We start from the raw sequence: 16,516 nt of genomic DNA on the forward strand, positions 1-16,516 counted from the left end.
GTGTATTACTTAAGTCTCATTTTCTTATGGCAAGCTATCAACAGTAGGGGGCAAACCAGTTTATCTTGTTCTAATGTTGGAGAAACACCCAAGGTACTTACTCATCAATCAATCCAAGTACAAACTAGAATAATTTGGAATTTTGTTTTTGCAAAGGATGTGTTTAAATCACTCTAACATATCCATTACTTTGAGTAAATTTTTTAAAGTTGAGAATATTTAAAAATCTACTTTAGAAAATTTGAAATATATGCTGTTAACTATGGCTACTATGTTGTGCAACAAACCATACAATTTTATTCATTTGAACTTAAAGGTGGTTCATTTGACCACTTTCTTGTTCAGATTTCTTCACCCCCAAACCCTGGTACTATTGCCAGACTGTCTTAGACCAGCCAGCTCCTGAATAATGACACAGAGACTTATTTATTGTAGCTTAGGCCGTAGCTGGCTGGCTACTTCCTAGCTAGCTCCTCTAACGTAAGTCAACCCTACTGTTCTGGTCAGTGTTAGCCATGTGACCCTTGACCTCCCATTCTGTCCTGGGTCTTCCTCCTGCTGGCAAACCCTCCCTCTCAGTCCTTCCCCAGAGACCTCTTTTTGCCAGGAGCTCCTGCCTTTCCTCTCCTGCCTCAGCTGTTGGTCGTCAGATCTTCACTAAACCAATCAGAAGGTAAAGGAGGGGCATATTTGCAAAATACTGAGGCATCTGATGAGCCATAAAAATATCCAAAATTCAGCCAGTATTCAACTCTGCGGGTACAGAGTCACTATCTGAATGACCCAAAGACAACCTTTACACCGTGCTCAATAAAAATACCTCAGTGATGCTCCATCGGCTTCTGTGTAAACTCCTTTGGTTTTAGAAGAAATCAAGAATTTAAGACCAGGCAGTGGTGGCACTTGGCGGGCAGAGGCAGGTGGATCTCCAGGTTTGAGGATAGCCTGGTCTACAGAGTAAGTTTCAGGACTACACACTGTCTTAACAACCCCCCCCCCCAAAAGGATTAAAAAAATAAAAAAAATATTTTTTTACACTCTAGATTTTATAAAAAATTTTTATAATTAAACCTCTTAGTTTTTTTTTTTTTTTTTTAACTTGATGTAAACCAGAGTCATCTGGGAAGAAGGAAACTTGAGGGCTTGCCTTCATCAGGTAGCCTGAAGGCAAGTCTGTGGGGCATTTCCTTGGTTAACGATTGTTGAGGGCTCATCACACTGTGGGTGCTGCAGATGGTCATGAGGTATAAAAACGCAAGCTGAGCAAGCCCAGTGATAGGAGCCAGCCAGCAGCAGCCTCCTCGGCTCTCAGTTCTGACTTTTTGCTCTGACTTCCCTCAGTGACTTTGACCTGGGACTTGAAAGATGAAATATCCCCCTTCTCTCCAGGTTACTTTTGGTCCTGGTGTTTTATCCCAGCAATAGAGAAGCATACTAGAATACATTTATTACATGTTGGATGTATTCTTACCCTCTTTATTAACATTGTAGAGGTGGTTTTTTGTTTTTGAGATAGTCTCACATTACCCAGAAGGCCTTGTGTTTCCCATGTGAGCTCTGAGGATGGTCTTGATCATCCTGTCTCTACTCCAAAATGCTGGGATTACAGGGCTGCTCAGTTATGCCTGGCTCTATTGTAGAGAGCTGAATTCAGGAAAATAACGCAGGACTTTTCATTCTGCTAATCATTTGTGTCCCCCTTCCCCTGTGTCTTTTCTGTCCTTCAACCATACCTTTTTGGAGAGCAAATTAACAAGGGCTGTTAGCAATTTTCAGTGACTTGCTGAAACTAAGACTTGCATAGGTTTCTTTTTCCAGTAAACTACTGAGTTACATTTTTACTTTTGCTTTGTAAAACAGACTTGAAATGTGTGAGATTTATTTGTAGGCAAAACATAGTTTCAGAATAGAATAAAATCCTCCTAAAATTAAGAAAGACCCTAAAGTGATTAAATTTTTTTTTCTTTCTCTTTTTTTCTAGACCCTGGTTGCTCTGAGTCCCAAGACTCCTGACTCAACCAAAGGTCATTGGAGACTTAAAAAATATATTGTAATCTAAGACACCCTATCTTGCAGATTGTATTTTTACTAGTAAGATCACAATTCTCTCTGAACTCAGTTTAATTGGAAATGCTGTTAGGAATCACAAATAGATTTTAACAATAAACACCCCCCCCAAGTTTTCCAGATATTTTAAAGGGCCTGAGAAATGTGACAGGTGATTGGAAAGCCAGGAACTGGGGGACAGGGATAGCCTCAAAAGGCCTTAAGTACTGGGGGCCAGTGGGTTATCTGGAGTTGACCTTTAACCTTTGAAAAGCACTAATTTTGGAAACGGAACCATGTTTGTTTACTCTGAGGGGCTGAGGGTGAAGGGGAGGCGGAAGCCAGTGCTTTACTAGGTGTGGGCGGCTCGGAGTCAGTTGGTCTGGGGGGGCTAGGGGTCCGCTCCGGCCCGCTCGCCCGGGAAGGCGGAAGGCTACGCTCGGCTCCTCTGGACAACCCGGGGCGGGGGGAACGGTGCGAGCTGGAGCGCGGTTCTGAGAGGACTTCTGCCTTTACGCGGGCGACAAGGGGAGGCGCGGGGTAGTCCCCGCTCGGGGGAGGCCCGCTCCGCGCCAGCCGCGGCCAGCCGCGCCAGGCCCGGTCGGAGCTGCGCGGCGACTCCCCGGTCTGGCCGCGGCCCTCCCGCCCCGGCGGAGCCGCGGTGGATTGTGGGCTGGGGGCTGCGGCGGCCTGCTACTCGCTCTCCGCGGACCCGGGCGCGCCGAGCCGGTGGCGTGAGGCGGGCGGCGGCGCGGGGAGCTGAGGCGCCGGGGGCGGTGGTCGCGGCGCGGCGGCGGCTCCCCTGGAGGCCGGGGATGTGGGAGAGGCGGCGGCAGCAGCGGCGGAGGCGGCGCTGCGGACCCGGGGGAGACTGCTGGCTGACAGGACACCCGGGCGAGACGTGAGGGGCCCGCCGCGGCCGCTCTGCCCCCGAGCGGCGCTGGGCTCGAGAGGGCGGCCCTGTGCTCCCGGGCCCGCTGGCCAGCAGGCGCGGGGCGGAGGCGGGAACCGGGCTCGGACCCGGCGCGCAGGGCGGCGGCGGCGGCCGCGGAGCAGCAGTGTCGGCGCGACGTGGAGGGATGGAGGCGGCCGTGCACTAGGCCTCGTCTGGGGCTGCCGCCCGGGACCGCAGGTAGGTGCGGGGCCCCCCGCTTCGTGGCCATCCTACCCCGGCCCGGTGACCGGCTGGGCGGCGAGACCCCACCCCCTCCGTCTCCCGGGGCTCGGAGCTGACAAGAGTTTCGGAGCCGGCGACCGCGCCGAGGCTTCCATCCTCCCCGCCACCATCACTTCCTTCTCGGCACTCCCAGGACCAGGGCCGGCCGCCGAGCCTCAGTCCCCGCCGGCGTCCGCAGGTGCGGCTCCAGTCCCCTCGCCCTTCTCCCCTCGCTGGAATCCGGGACCGCCTGCTTCATCAGTCCTTGTAGACACAGAGCCCAAACTTTCCCTGCCTCCTCTCAGCCAGGCCCTTAGCCCCTCTTGGAGCCTTCCAGAATAAAAACACCCCCCCGCCCCCCATACCAACCCACAGAGGAACTCGGCATTGTGCAGTTTTGTATTGTAGTTTTTAAAATTTTATTTCTTTCAGTTTTGCTAGCTACTGTCCGCAGGGATACAAAGACAGGCCTTCCCTGTTCTCCGTGGGTTGTTTGGGAACTTTAGCCTGACCATTATAATTAGCCGCTTGGCCTGTCCGCGTATGGTTAAGGGTGGCATTTTTTTTTTTTTTTTTTTTTTAAAGAATTTTGACCTATTAGAGTTGTAAAATGTTTCTTAAAATTCTTTTTAAACCAAGTTTAGTTTTTGGTCTCTTTAGAGACTTCTTTTGCTTTCGAAGAATTATAGTGGAATATTTCTGTTCTCTAATTGATTCCATTTCTGGTTCTCAAACTCAGGCCAGTCTGAATACATGTTCAGTGGGGAAGGGGACATTCTGATGCGTTACTGGTGGTACATGGAGAAGTAGGTGATAACTTAAGCTGCAAATTTTGATGGACATTCAGTTTTATAAATGGGGAACTCTAATTGGAAAACTGTTTGATTTCCTAGCAGTTAGACTGGAACAGAGGGAATGATGGGGTTTGTCTGACTGTAGTACAGTGAGTTGGGTTTCCTAGAAGTGGGTATTGGTAATCATTAGGTAAAATTGGTCACTTTGTACTTGATAGTTGTGGTTTAAGACATTAGATACTAACAGTTTTGTTGTGCTTTGGCTAGTTTTAAACTGCGTTCTGGCAACCTTAAAACTGTTACTGTACCAGTCTGTTCACAGTAAAACAGTAAACACTATCCGTGTTGTTGTTGACACTTATAATTTATTCTTTGGTATTGTTGCTTCAGCATTTGGCTTTCTAAAATGTTTTCAAAATTACAACTGGCAAAGTAAGTTATCTAGAGTTTACTAGGAAAAGAGGACTAAATTTGCATGCATTTATGTTTTGGGAAAGGTAAAATATATTTCTGAATAAGATTTTTTTTATCATAGTTGGATCTTATATATAAATTTGCAGAGTCCCCCCCTTTTTTTGCAGAGCCTATTTTTAATCACACTAATTTTTCTGTCAGTAAAGTTGACTATTAACTTTTTTTTCTACTCTTAAAAACAGCGTTGTGGAGTTAACATACTGTGAAGTTCACCCATTTTAACTCAGTGGTACTTTGTTTTACCTACTTGTTAAGTTCTCCTGAAGTTGTAATCCAAGGCCTTGTGAATGTAGGGTACAACTCTACCACAAGCTCCATTCTGTACAGTGTTGGGAATGTTTACTGTGTGACATTCCCATATATTAGTGTGGACACCCTCCCCTCAACCCTTCTGGACTCCTAGTTTTCCTGCCTCACTCCTACTGTCCTCCAGGCAGCACTAATCTACTTTTTATCTCAACATTTACTTAATGTGGGTCCTTCACATAAATTATATGGAATTACAACTTTTTGAAAAATTATTTTAAAGTCAATTTATATTATTATTATTTTTTTAAATTGGGTCAGGGAGTAAAATCCTGTTCCCCAGAATTAAAAAAAAAAGAAAAAAAAAAGAAAAAAGAAAAGAATATTGAAAACAACCTATAGACTATATGGTTGTGGAGAAAGAAGAAAAAGAAGTCATGAATCACTTTGGTGGTCTTCAGAGTATTGGTGAGCTAAGGGTCAGTGGATGAAATGTAGGAGAGGTATTTTCGATACTGAATACTGGAATATCAAATTGTTGGCATACTTCTTGCTTGCCTAAACAAAGCAGAAACCAGAGGAAGAAATCTGAAGGGTTGAAACGTGAATTTCTAAGATACTTAGCATAAGACCTCTGAAGTGCTGATGTACAGTGATGAACATTAGGTGTAGGGATGAGCTGGATATTGGAATTGTTTAGGTTTTTGTATGTATGTATTTGACCTCAAGCTATTGTAACTGGGCAAGAACTGGACATTCCTCCAGCATTGTCCCTGCAAGTGCTGACTGAGGTTCTGTGCAGACAGAGTACATGTTTTAAAAACTTTGAAAATGCTTGAAAGCATGACAAATATGTTATTTTGAAAAGTTATTTTAAAACCAGTTTACTTTTTTTGTTTTTTGTTTTGGATCAGGGAGTAAGCAGCTGATTTTGAGAATCAAAAAATAAATTGTAAACAACTTACAGACTAATTTGTTGTGTCTGTATAAAGTTTGGAGAAAAAAGAGAAAAAAACATGAGTGATTTAGGTGACTCTAAGAGTTAATTTGGTGAGCCCAGGGTCAGTCAATTGAAAGTTGGATCATTGTTAACATTTTTAAAAATCCAAATTGAAAACAATTTAAAAAGTATAATTAGCAAGTATATTTGGAGGCTTTCCTTTCTAAAGTTTCAGAGTTCTAACATCTAAAATGATAACTATGGATATCATTGGATAACTAAAATGATCCAAGTATGATTTAGTTTTCAACAGAACTTTTGGAAGTGTCTGGAGATGATTTTGATTGTTAAAATAACATCTAATGAAGGATGTCAATAAGTGTTATATATTATACAGGACTCCCCCCCCCAAAAAAAAAAAAAAAAAAAAAAACCAAAAGACTGTCTGAATCAAAATATCAACAGTACTGTTTAAAGTCATGATCTGTATGATTCTGTTACGGGCTTGATCTATTGTTATGGAGTTCCCATTGAATATTATTTGGTGGAGTAGAGAAATATTTAATTCATCTAACAATTTTCTTTATCAGGGGAAGCTTTTGAAGGCAAAGCAAAAGGAAAGAATTTGATATAATGTAGATATTTTTGGTTTGTTTAGTTTACAAATCTGAACAAAAATACCCTTTTAGAGGTTAGAGAGATGGCTTAGTATTAAGAGCCCTGGCTGCTCTTCCAGAGGATCTGAATTCAGTTCCCAATATTCAGCATGGTCTGTAACTTCAGTTTCAGGGGGTCTGATCCCCTCTTCTGACTTTCTTGGATACCAGGTAAATGTGGTACACAGACTTGTATGCAGGTAAAACACTCATGCACATAAAATAAAGTATATTTAAAAAAGAAAAACACCCCCTTTTTCTTAAAATGTCAGCTTTATATTAATGTAAATTTTGATTACTGTATTTTGAATTGCTGATTATTACTGCAGTTATTAATTATTAAAATTAGGAATAAACATATAATACTAGTTCCTTTAGCATGGGTGATTCTACCTTCACACATCCTCTACCCCTACCTCCTGGTAACTATCAAAGAAGTTAAATGTTTGAATAGATTATGTATGCAAGTATGTATGTAGTAAATGTCCACAATTTTCCTATTTTGTATACAACTCTCATTTCTATTTCTCCTGTAGGTCTTACTTTGACTCTTATGTTTTAAAATTAATTTTTAAAGTCATTAAAATTTAAACTAATCTATCTAGTTGTGGCTGACTTGGAACTCACTATGTAGACCAGGCTGACTTTGGACTTTGCTGTTAATCCTTCTCTCCTTCCTGAGCACTAGGATTGTCAGCCTGTGCCACTGTGTCTTGCTTTTAGGTGATGTTTTGGGTGACAAAAAGTGGTAGAATCGTCTTTGTTATTTACTGTCCATATGTCTTTAGAGAAATTATTAAATGTTTCTGGGCTTCAATTTTCTCATCAGAAAATAGTGTGATTGGTAATTACTATATTATGAAGTTATTGCCAATGTAAGTGAGTTAATGGGTTGTAAGATCATGTATCTGGAAAGCAACATAGCTCAGTGGGGAGAGCATTAGCCTGAAGATGCTTTGTTGGCTTTAACATTCTCTAAGAGTTGTTTCAGAAGCACGTATCAGAAAGGGATGTGTAGAACTTACTAAAAGCCGTGTGGAGGTAGCAAGGTAGTAAGTAATGACTGGCAGCCCCTAGGGAGAAGAATACTGTCTCTGTCCCTGCCTTCTTTGTCTCTCCCTCAAAAGAACCACTTAGTAATCAATAACTGAAGTTCCTTGTTCTACTGATTTCAGTGTGCCCCCCCACCCCTGTTGGCTTATTGTAAGATTTCTGTCAGGCTTTTTTCCCCTCTAAGTGTTACAGTCATTGGGATTTTTGTTTTGTTTTGTTTTTTTAAGGGTAAATTTGATCATTTAATTTGTCTGCTTAAATTATTTTTAGCTTTTATAATTATGATGAAATTCTTATTTCTCATTCATTTAAGATATGTGAGTTCACCCATTCCTATATATGTAATTTTCTATGGCATATTGCGTTCTTTGTGGTACCTGGCAATAGATTCTTTTTCTTCCAGTCTTTTCACATACAGTTTGCCTTTTCTAGAACTCTGTCACCCCATTTTCCCCAATTGGTCTGACTCATTCTTTAGTTCTTGGTAAGCTGTCATTGACTATGCTTTTTTTACAAATTTATTAATATGTGTGGATGTTTTGTCTGTACCATACATGGGTCTGATATCCTTAGAGAACAGAAGAAGGTGTTAGATTCCCTGGAACTAGAGTTACAGATGGATGGTTGTGAGATGCCAGGTGGCTGCTGAGAATTGAACCTGGGTCCTCTGTAAGAACAGCCAGGGCTCTTGACCACTGAACATCTCTCCGTCCTCTTGGCATTGACTTATTATTTAAGATTTTAAAGCCATAGATCAATTGAAAGAATAGTAGAGTGAGCACCACACCCCCCCCCCTTTTTTAAAACAAACCTGTGTTGATATTTTCCCCATTTTCAAACATGTCTTCCAATTAATTATAAGACTGTTCTGTAATTATAATCATGTTATCTACGAATGTCAGCATTTACATGGTAGCATTATTTGATATAGAGTTAACCCTTGAACATTCTCAGTTGTCCACACTGTTCTTTCTTAATCTGCCCCACTCTATCACCATGAATTGAATGGTCAAAAGTAACTTAAAAAGGAGTCCTCAGGCTGGACACAGGGCTTCTACTCTGTAGTGACAATTTTGACATTTTGGTTTCTTTAAAAACAAAAATACTGTACGTTTTTATTTTAACCCCAGGTTTGAGACATGGGGCTGCTTTAGACTGTCCTCAGCAGTTGGCTATGATTTGCCTAATGCTCTAGAAGCGGCATCATTTTTCCAGTGGCAGATAGTGTCTACAATTGTGTGACATTTGGAATTCTGGAGACTTATCAGAAGATTATATGATGCTAGGGCCCCAAGAGGCAGACTGGGTTGTTGATGTTGCTTTTGGATGCTTTTGGTTTCAGTTTGTAAAGTAGTCATGCATAGAGATGAAACAAGAAGAAAGTAAATACCCTGACAGTGGAGCTCAAACTTGTCACAAGGAACTTGACCTGGTATGGACTTGTGCAGGCCCTGTGCATGCTATTTCCATCTCTGGGAGTTCATATGAGCTTTCATCATGTTGACTTAAAGGGCCTTGTTTTCTTGGCTGGGGTGGGCCAATTCATAGCCCTAGGTTTAATTCTGAGAGGTATGTGAGCTGCTCAGGACACCATGCTACCAGGGCCAGCTCTAGTCTGCCTTTCAGGTGTAAGGTGTAAGGTGTAAGGTGCTCTTACAAGGGTTGTAGCTGGTGAGAGGGACATGGCCCTCTCTGATGACCCTGGGGTCTGCTCTCCTGACTTTCATAGATGGTGAGGGATGAAGGAAGGGAGGAAGGTGTCTGCCTCCTCTTCACCCCTGCTCAGTAGACAAGAGGGAGGAGAGCTGGCTCTCTGGCCTTCAGGGCCAGCTTACCTGCAGCCCTCACATCCAGGGCCAGCTGTACTGTGCTACTTAGGTGAGGTACAGAACCTTTTCTCCCGAGCGCTGCATTAGGTGAGGGGTAAGGCTAATTGTATTGCTCTGATGATCTTGGGGCCAGCTCTCCTGCTCGCCATTGGTAACAAGGGGCGAGGGAGTGGCTCATCTCTCTCTCCAATGCCTCAGAATGGCAGACAAGTTGTGAGACCAATTATTCCATGTTCACAGCCTTGGGGCTGGCCCACGAGCACTCTTTGCCACCAGGGTCAGCTTTACTGTGCTGTCAGGTGAGGTGCAGGGACTGCTCTGCAGAATGCTGCAGTAGGTGAGGAGAAGGGCCAGCTCTCATGATCCCATTGGGGCCCACCTGCCCACCACCCCTGGTGGTAAGGGCACAAGGAATGGAGGGGATTCTTCCTTGCCAGTGCCACCACATAACAGCCAAGAGGCAGGCTGGCTCTCCTATACTCTCTCCCTCAGGGTTAGCTCATCAGTAATTCCCACATCCAGGGCCGGCTGTACTGTGTTGTACACCCACCCGTGCAGGGCTTGCTCTCCTGATTGTTGCAGGACTTGAGGGCCAGCTCTCCTGCTCTGATGACCCGGGGGCTAGCTCTTACCTTCCAAAGGTTGCAAAGTAAGGCAGGATGAGTGGTGCTGTCTTTCATACCTATGTTACCACACAGCAGGCAAGGGTGGGATCAGCTCTCCCATGTTCACACCTTTAGGATCTATACCCTATGATCTGGCTCACCCGCAGCCTCCCAGGTGAAGTGCAGGGTCCACTCTTCCAAGTGCTGGTGAGGGACAGGGCCAGCTCTCTGCTCTCATGATCGCAGTGCCAGGTTTCCCATCTGCTGCAGGTGGTGAGGGATGGGTGTGGAGTGTCTCCCTCATCCATGCCACTACATGGGCAATGAGTGGTAGGGTCAGTTCTCCTACTCTCATGTCCTTGGGTTCTGGCTCACCTGCAAGTCCTGTAGTGTATGGGGCTGCTCTCCTGAGTACTGCAGTGGGCTAGGAGTAAAGTCAGCTCTCCCACACTGTCCTGGTGAGGCGTGGGGCCAGTTCCACACAGTCTTTCGACAGCCCAGACCAGGGACGCCCATCTAGCCTTTGGTGGTAACCGACCCCTGGTACTGCAGGGTCACAGACTCAGACATGGCCCAGGAGGCAGCGCAGGCCAGGACCCCACCATGGTACAAGGTGGCGGTGGCATCACCAGCTACTCACATCAGGCTGCTCTTCGCCATCCTTGAGGCTCCAGTTCTGGCTCTCTTTATTGCGCCCACATCTTTTGTTTCTCTTACTCTTTTATTTTTCTACCATTTATTTCTCTTAGTGGTGCCTGGGAGCTCTGAGAGTCATCTCAGTAGTGCTATGCCCCACTTGTGCATTATGGCTCCAGGCAGGTGTCATCTTGGGTATGGTCTGCCTCCTGAGGTCTTTGTAGTGCCCAAGTGGTGGTCATCTCAGGCTAGCTAGCTCCTTGCCCAGGCCCCATGGTGCCCAGTTTGGTGTGTTCCTTGCTCAGCACTCCAGAGTGACCCCATGTGAGGGTCCTCATCTCAGGCTCACTCCTGCTTGGGGTCCTTAGTCCCAGGTGAAGTTCTTTTAATCTCCAGCTTGCTCCCAGTTCTGGTAGCTGTTGGTCCTGCATGGTGCCAGGTTGCTGGTCCTCTCAGACTCGCCGTGTTCAGGGAATGTTAGGCTACTAAGCATCCAGATGTCCATAAGTCAGAACACTGAGATTGGACATAGCCTTTCTCTTCTCTGCTACCTACTAAACCACATGTGACACAGCAGCCATACCTGCAGCACTTCTAAGGGCAGGTTCAGAACATTTCTTGTTGAAAGTAGACTGTTTGCTCATCATAGCTTTATTCGTATTGGAGTGGAGTGATTGCCTCTTTGCTAAGAAGAATGCAGTGTCCAGGCAGTGGTGGCGCACTCCTTCTAGTCCAGCTCTCGGGACGCAGAGGCAGGCAGATCTCTGTTAATTTGAGGACAGTCTGGTCTACAGACTGAGTTCCAAGATAGCTAACAATACAGAGAGACTCTGTCTTGAAAAACAAAACAAAACAAAAAAAGGAATACAGTACATCACACTGATGCAAATGTGTATTGCATTACTCATAAGAAAAAGTCTAATCTTGAATTCTTTCATAATTCAATGTGAATTATTACTGTCACTTAACAGGACATGCACATAACCAGGTATGGTGGTCCATGTTGTGCTAGGGAGTCTAAGGTAGGCAGGTTGTAAGTTGATGCAAGCTTAGGTTAAAAGTGTTATGGCTAACTTAAGCTACTTTGTGAGACTCTCTAGAAAAACTAACCCTTAAAAAAAAAAATACCTAAATAATAGTTTCAAGAGTAAATTTAGTTTTTCAGTTAAAGAGACTGTTGTAGAGAAGTAGAAGCATGGGATTTAGATCAGAAAGTCTGAATTCAAATCCCATAATTCTGATTATTTACCTAAATATTTTGAAACCAAGTTACTTTTGAACCTATTTCTTTTCTATATAAAAGAAATTATAGATGCATTTATGAGAGTGCTTTGAAGATCAACACAATTATCTGAATGGAGCCAATCAATTATGAACTATAGTGTTTAGTAAAATACTGATGATGGTGTAATTTCTTTTTTTTACTGTTTTTATATTTTTTCCTTTCATGACATACTTGCTTTTTATTTAATAATACATAGCTCTTTTTTTTTTTTTTAAATGTAAGACTTTAGAAACCCTTAGGTCCAGTTGTGGGTGTGAAGCAATCTAGTTCTTGCCCTCGTTTTGTTTGATCTCAGACAGGCGGTGGATGTGAGGCAACTACCTCTTCTAGACCAGTTTACGGGGTCGGCGCCTAGTCCTGGTTTCCTCACGTCGGGCATAAGTGCCTCAACCTGCTTGTTGATTTACTTATCTCTCCCCTTTTTTGGTTTTATTATTACTTCCTAATACTCTCCTTTTTATAGGCCTGCAGTGAGAACCATTGTTCTGTGATATGGCTATTTTTCTTTCCTTAGTTTTGCTTCTTGTCTCCATATCTACTCCTTATCCCAGGCTCAAGACTAGAACTAAACAAAGGGAAGTCTATGCTGTTAAATATAAATAAGTGTTTGGGGGAAGTATGAATGCTAATTCTTGTTGTTTTAAACTAAGATGTTTACAGTACTTAGCAGTAGCAGTTGTGGTTACTTACTGTTTTCCTTGCACCTATATTGGGACTTTTTGGACTTAGCAGTGGTTAAATAATGATACAGGGACTTACTAAATATTCATTATAGCTCAGGCTTTAGCAGACTCTCAGCTGTCTCAATCTAAGTTTGACCCGACTAACTAGCTGATGACTCACCTCTTGACTACTTCTTTACCTCTCTGTTCCTGTGATGGTCAATCACTTGTGTCTCTCTGGATCAATTCCTGTTTCCCATTTCTTCTCCCATAGACCCTTTCTCAGCCCAGAAGTTCTGCGGTCCAATCCCTTCCTAGCTCTTGGCTGTCAGATCTTTAATAAAGTCAATCAGCAAGTCAGGAAGGATGAATGTTTACAAAATATGAGGCCAGTGATGGACCACAGGAATAACAATACCAAGTTCCAGCTAGTACTTAGCTCACTGCCTTAAGCAATCAACAGTTAATACACAGAGACATTGTTACACTTGTACCCCAGCATGTACCAATTAGTGTGTCATGAGCTTACAAAGGATACTAAAATCTTACAACACTCCTATGTGCTATTTCTTTATTATTAGGATGGACACTAAGATGTCTGGAGGTAAGAAAGCTATCAAATACCATACAGCTAGTAAATGATCAAAGTCTAAGTCTGACGGCCAATTTTCTTAAGCAGTATGTTACTTTTTAGGAAAGAGAGAGCTGGAATCAAGTTTTAGAAAGCCAGATACTATGATATAAACAAATATATTATGGACTTAGGTTCGTATACATTAAAAAGGACATAAAACTCTTGTGAGCCATTGTTAATGGTACATGTGGCCTTACTTAATTTTCCACAGTATTCACTTATTTGTGAAACACTATATAGTGAACATTCGTAAGTTTATGAAATGCTTGGTGGGAAGGTAGGGAATGAGCAGATAAATAAGTCCCCTATAGTGTGAGTAAACACTGTAAAGAAATAGGTTCAAAAGTAACTTGGTTTCAAAATATTTAGGTAAATAATTAGGTAAATAATTAGGTAAATAATCAGAATTATGGGATTTGAATTCAGACTTTCTGATCTAAATCCCATGCTTCTCCTTCCCTAGTTTGGATCAGAGGAATGAAGGACTGGGCCAATATGTTTAGAAATGGGACAGTTGTCAGGAAAGATCTGTTATCCTAGTAGGCCGAGATGGAATCACTCCTAACATATTGTACATTATGCATTGTCACGAGGTTTTTGCATAAGAGATAAGCTAAATGTTCTTTTTCTTTTTTTTTTTTTGTCCATTCATTATATAGGAGTACACTGTAGTTGTCCTCAGATACACCAGAAGAGGGCATCAGATCCTATTACAGATGATTGTGAGCCACCATGTGGTTGCTGGGAACTGAACTCAGGACCTCTGGAAGAACAGTCAGTGCTCTTAACCACTGAGCCACTCTCCAGCCCTAGATGTTCTTTTTTATGACACCACAATTTCAACTTTCAAAATAGTAGCTGAGCATTTAAAAAATGTTTTCTTAAGATGAGTTTTTTCTGATAGCCCAGGCTGTTCTCAAACTTTAGTCCTCCCTGAACATCCTACATGCTGTAACTCACCTAGCTTTGAACTTTGCTGTTTCATTTCCTGATCTTGTGTTCCAACCCGGCCTCTGCTGTCTGACTTTCATTCCCATTGTTGACTTGATAGCACTTCTTAGTATGACTTGTTGATTTTCTAATTAACAAGTCTCAAGGGTTTTTGTTCTGTTTCTCTCATTATTAGTTTATTGTTGCGTTTTGGTCTGATAATTTGGCTTTTCCCCTACCTTTAAACAATGTATATATGCGAGTGTGAACCTCTGTATTTATGTATGTGTACACGAGAGACTCTTTGTGCTGTGTGCCCTCAGAGGCGGGATGAGTTGGAGTTAGAGGCAGTTGTAAGCTGCCTGACGTGAGTGTATAAACTGAACTCTGGTGTCTGAAAGAGCAACAAGTGCTAATAACCACGTAGCCTTCTCTGTAGCCTCACCCTTTTGTTTCAGTCACAACTTTTCCTGGTACTGAACCTAGGACCTTGCAGCGTGGGCTCTGTCACTGAGGCTCATTCTCATCCTCTCAAATTGTAAAAGACGGTTTCCTTTAGAACGATGAGAATCTTTTAAATTTGTACTTGGTTGTCTTCTCTTAACAGTTTTCTTCCAGAGTAAGAAGTGCAACAATACTAGCTAGGGTCTTAAAGTTGATAACATTGGAAAGCTGTCTGTGGATAAAGCCAGACCTCTTTATTAGGTATTGTCTAGCTCAAGAAATATTTTTATTTAATGAAAGAAAAGAAGAACCAGCACTTGGAAGGCAGAGGTAGGCTGGTCTGTGAGTTTGAGACCAGCCTGGTCCATAGTGAGTTTTAGGACAACCACACAGGCTACACAGAAAAAAATCCTGTCTCCAAAAAAAAAAAAAAAAAAAAAAAATTAACCCTCACTAACATTTGTCATAAGAATCAACAATGGTGTCCTTAACTGAGCTCCTCCTCCTGATGGAATAAATGTATAGAAATAGTTGAGTGAATCCATAAATCATTTTATTAAACGGAAGCATTAGTTAACTATATAGAACTGGCTGGCTCTATTCTTAGTATGAGTGCTTTGATAACCACAATTAAAACTTCTTTAAAGAGTTGTTAAGCTTAATTTCACCATATGGCTTTCGATTGTTAGAAGAAAAAAAAATGTCATAAATTTGCTTATGATACATGACTGACAATAATATTTAGCAAAGCAGATAGCTTAACAATGTGCTTTGTTTCTTTTAAATATTTTCTTCGTGTATTTGTGTGAATGTACACACATAAAGATTCATACATATGCATGTATGGGTATACAGGTATTCATGTATATGAAATCCAGAGGGAACAGCCTTGGGTGTTGTTCCTCTGTTATCAACCTTTTAGAATTTGAGACAGTGTCTCTTACTGGTCTGGAACTCGGCAGGCTAGGATGACTGGCTGTGGTCGGGAACGTCCCTGTCCTTATCATGCTGTACTGGGATTACAAGTGCATACTACCATGCCTAGCTTTTTGAAAATGCTGGTTTTAAGGCTCAAATTCAAGTCTTCAAGTTTGCAAGGCTAGCACTTTACTGACTGAGTTATGCTCCTAGTCTCTGTGGTCTTATTTATTGTTAATTTGTTAGTTATATTTTAGCTAATTAATCATTTTCTTCTAATTTGATTAAGTGTTTGACTATTGGAACATTTTTACTTTAAAAAACATTACGATTATTATATATACAATACTAGAGATTGAACCCAAGGCCTCTGTATATACCAGGCAAGAAGTGTACCACCTAATCATGTCCTCATGTGCTGGCTATTTTTCTGTCTGCTTGACACGAGCTAGGATCATCTGGGAAGAGGAAACGTCAATTTAGAAAAGACTCCTATCAGATTGGTCTGTAGGCAAGCCTGTGGATCATTTTCTTGATGAATGATTAATGTGAGAGGACCCAGTCCACTGTGGGCCATTCCAACCCTGGGCAGGCGATTCTGGGTTATATAAGAAAGCATTCTGATAAAGCCTTGGGGAACAAACCACGATGTCTGTACCAGTTTCTTCCTCAGGGTCCCCCATTGATGGACTGTGTATGGCTGAGATGTGTGAACTAGATAAGCTCTTTCCTCCCCAAGTTGCTTTTGGTCGTAGTTGTTAATCACAGCAATAGAAAGCAAATCAGGACACCTCCCCACTCCCACCCCTTTCTCTTTTTTATTTTTGGGCAAGGTCTGGTTTTGAACTCACTCTATGATATATAGGTGGGCTTGAAATCACTATAACAAGATGCTTGAAGTTGCAGTTCTCTTATCTTAGCCTGTCTAGTGTATAAACTGAGGACATCACCACCCCAAGTAATGATTGAGGAAGAGACTGAGAGAAGAAGGAATAAGATGATCAACAAAGGAACATAAGTCAACATTAGATTGATTGTAAGAGTCTGGAGTGTCACTTAATGAAACTTGAGATTTCTTTGGGAAGTAATAATTTTTAAAAGTTTTTGAGCTGAAGTCTTAACAGGATGAAGACGTCTTAGTAGATTAGTCCTAAAACTCTACACACAGTAGTTTAGAGTGGAAGCAGTTAGAAGTCTGTAGAATGATA

General features: G+C 42.3%; 1 protein-coding gene across 2 annotated transcripts in view; it reads left to right on the forward strand.

The window, feature by feature from the left end:
- The first annotated feature begins 3,041 nt into the window (after positions 1-3,041).
- VPS54 (VPS54 subunit of GARP complex) overlaps positions 3,042-16,516 on the forward strand; it is a 75,020-nt gene continuing 61,545 nt past the window's right edge. For both annotated transcript variants that reach the window (XM_080922596.1, XM_080922597.1), the window contains exon 1: positions 3,042-3,178. The gene's annotated coding sequence lies outside the window, so the exon portion shown is untranslated. The remainder of the gene's footprint in view (positions 3,179-16,516) is intronic.

This window comes from Micromys minutus (genome assembly GCF_963924665.1).
Source record: "Micromys minutus genome assembly, chromosome: 1".
In the NCBI taxonomy this organism is placed as follows: domain Eukaryota; kingdom Metazoa; phylum Chordata; class Mammalia; order Rodentia; family Muridae; genus Micromys; species Micromys minutus.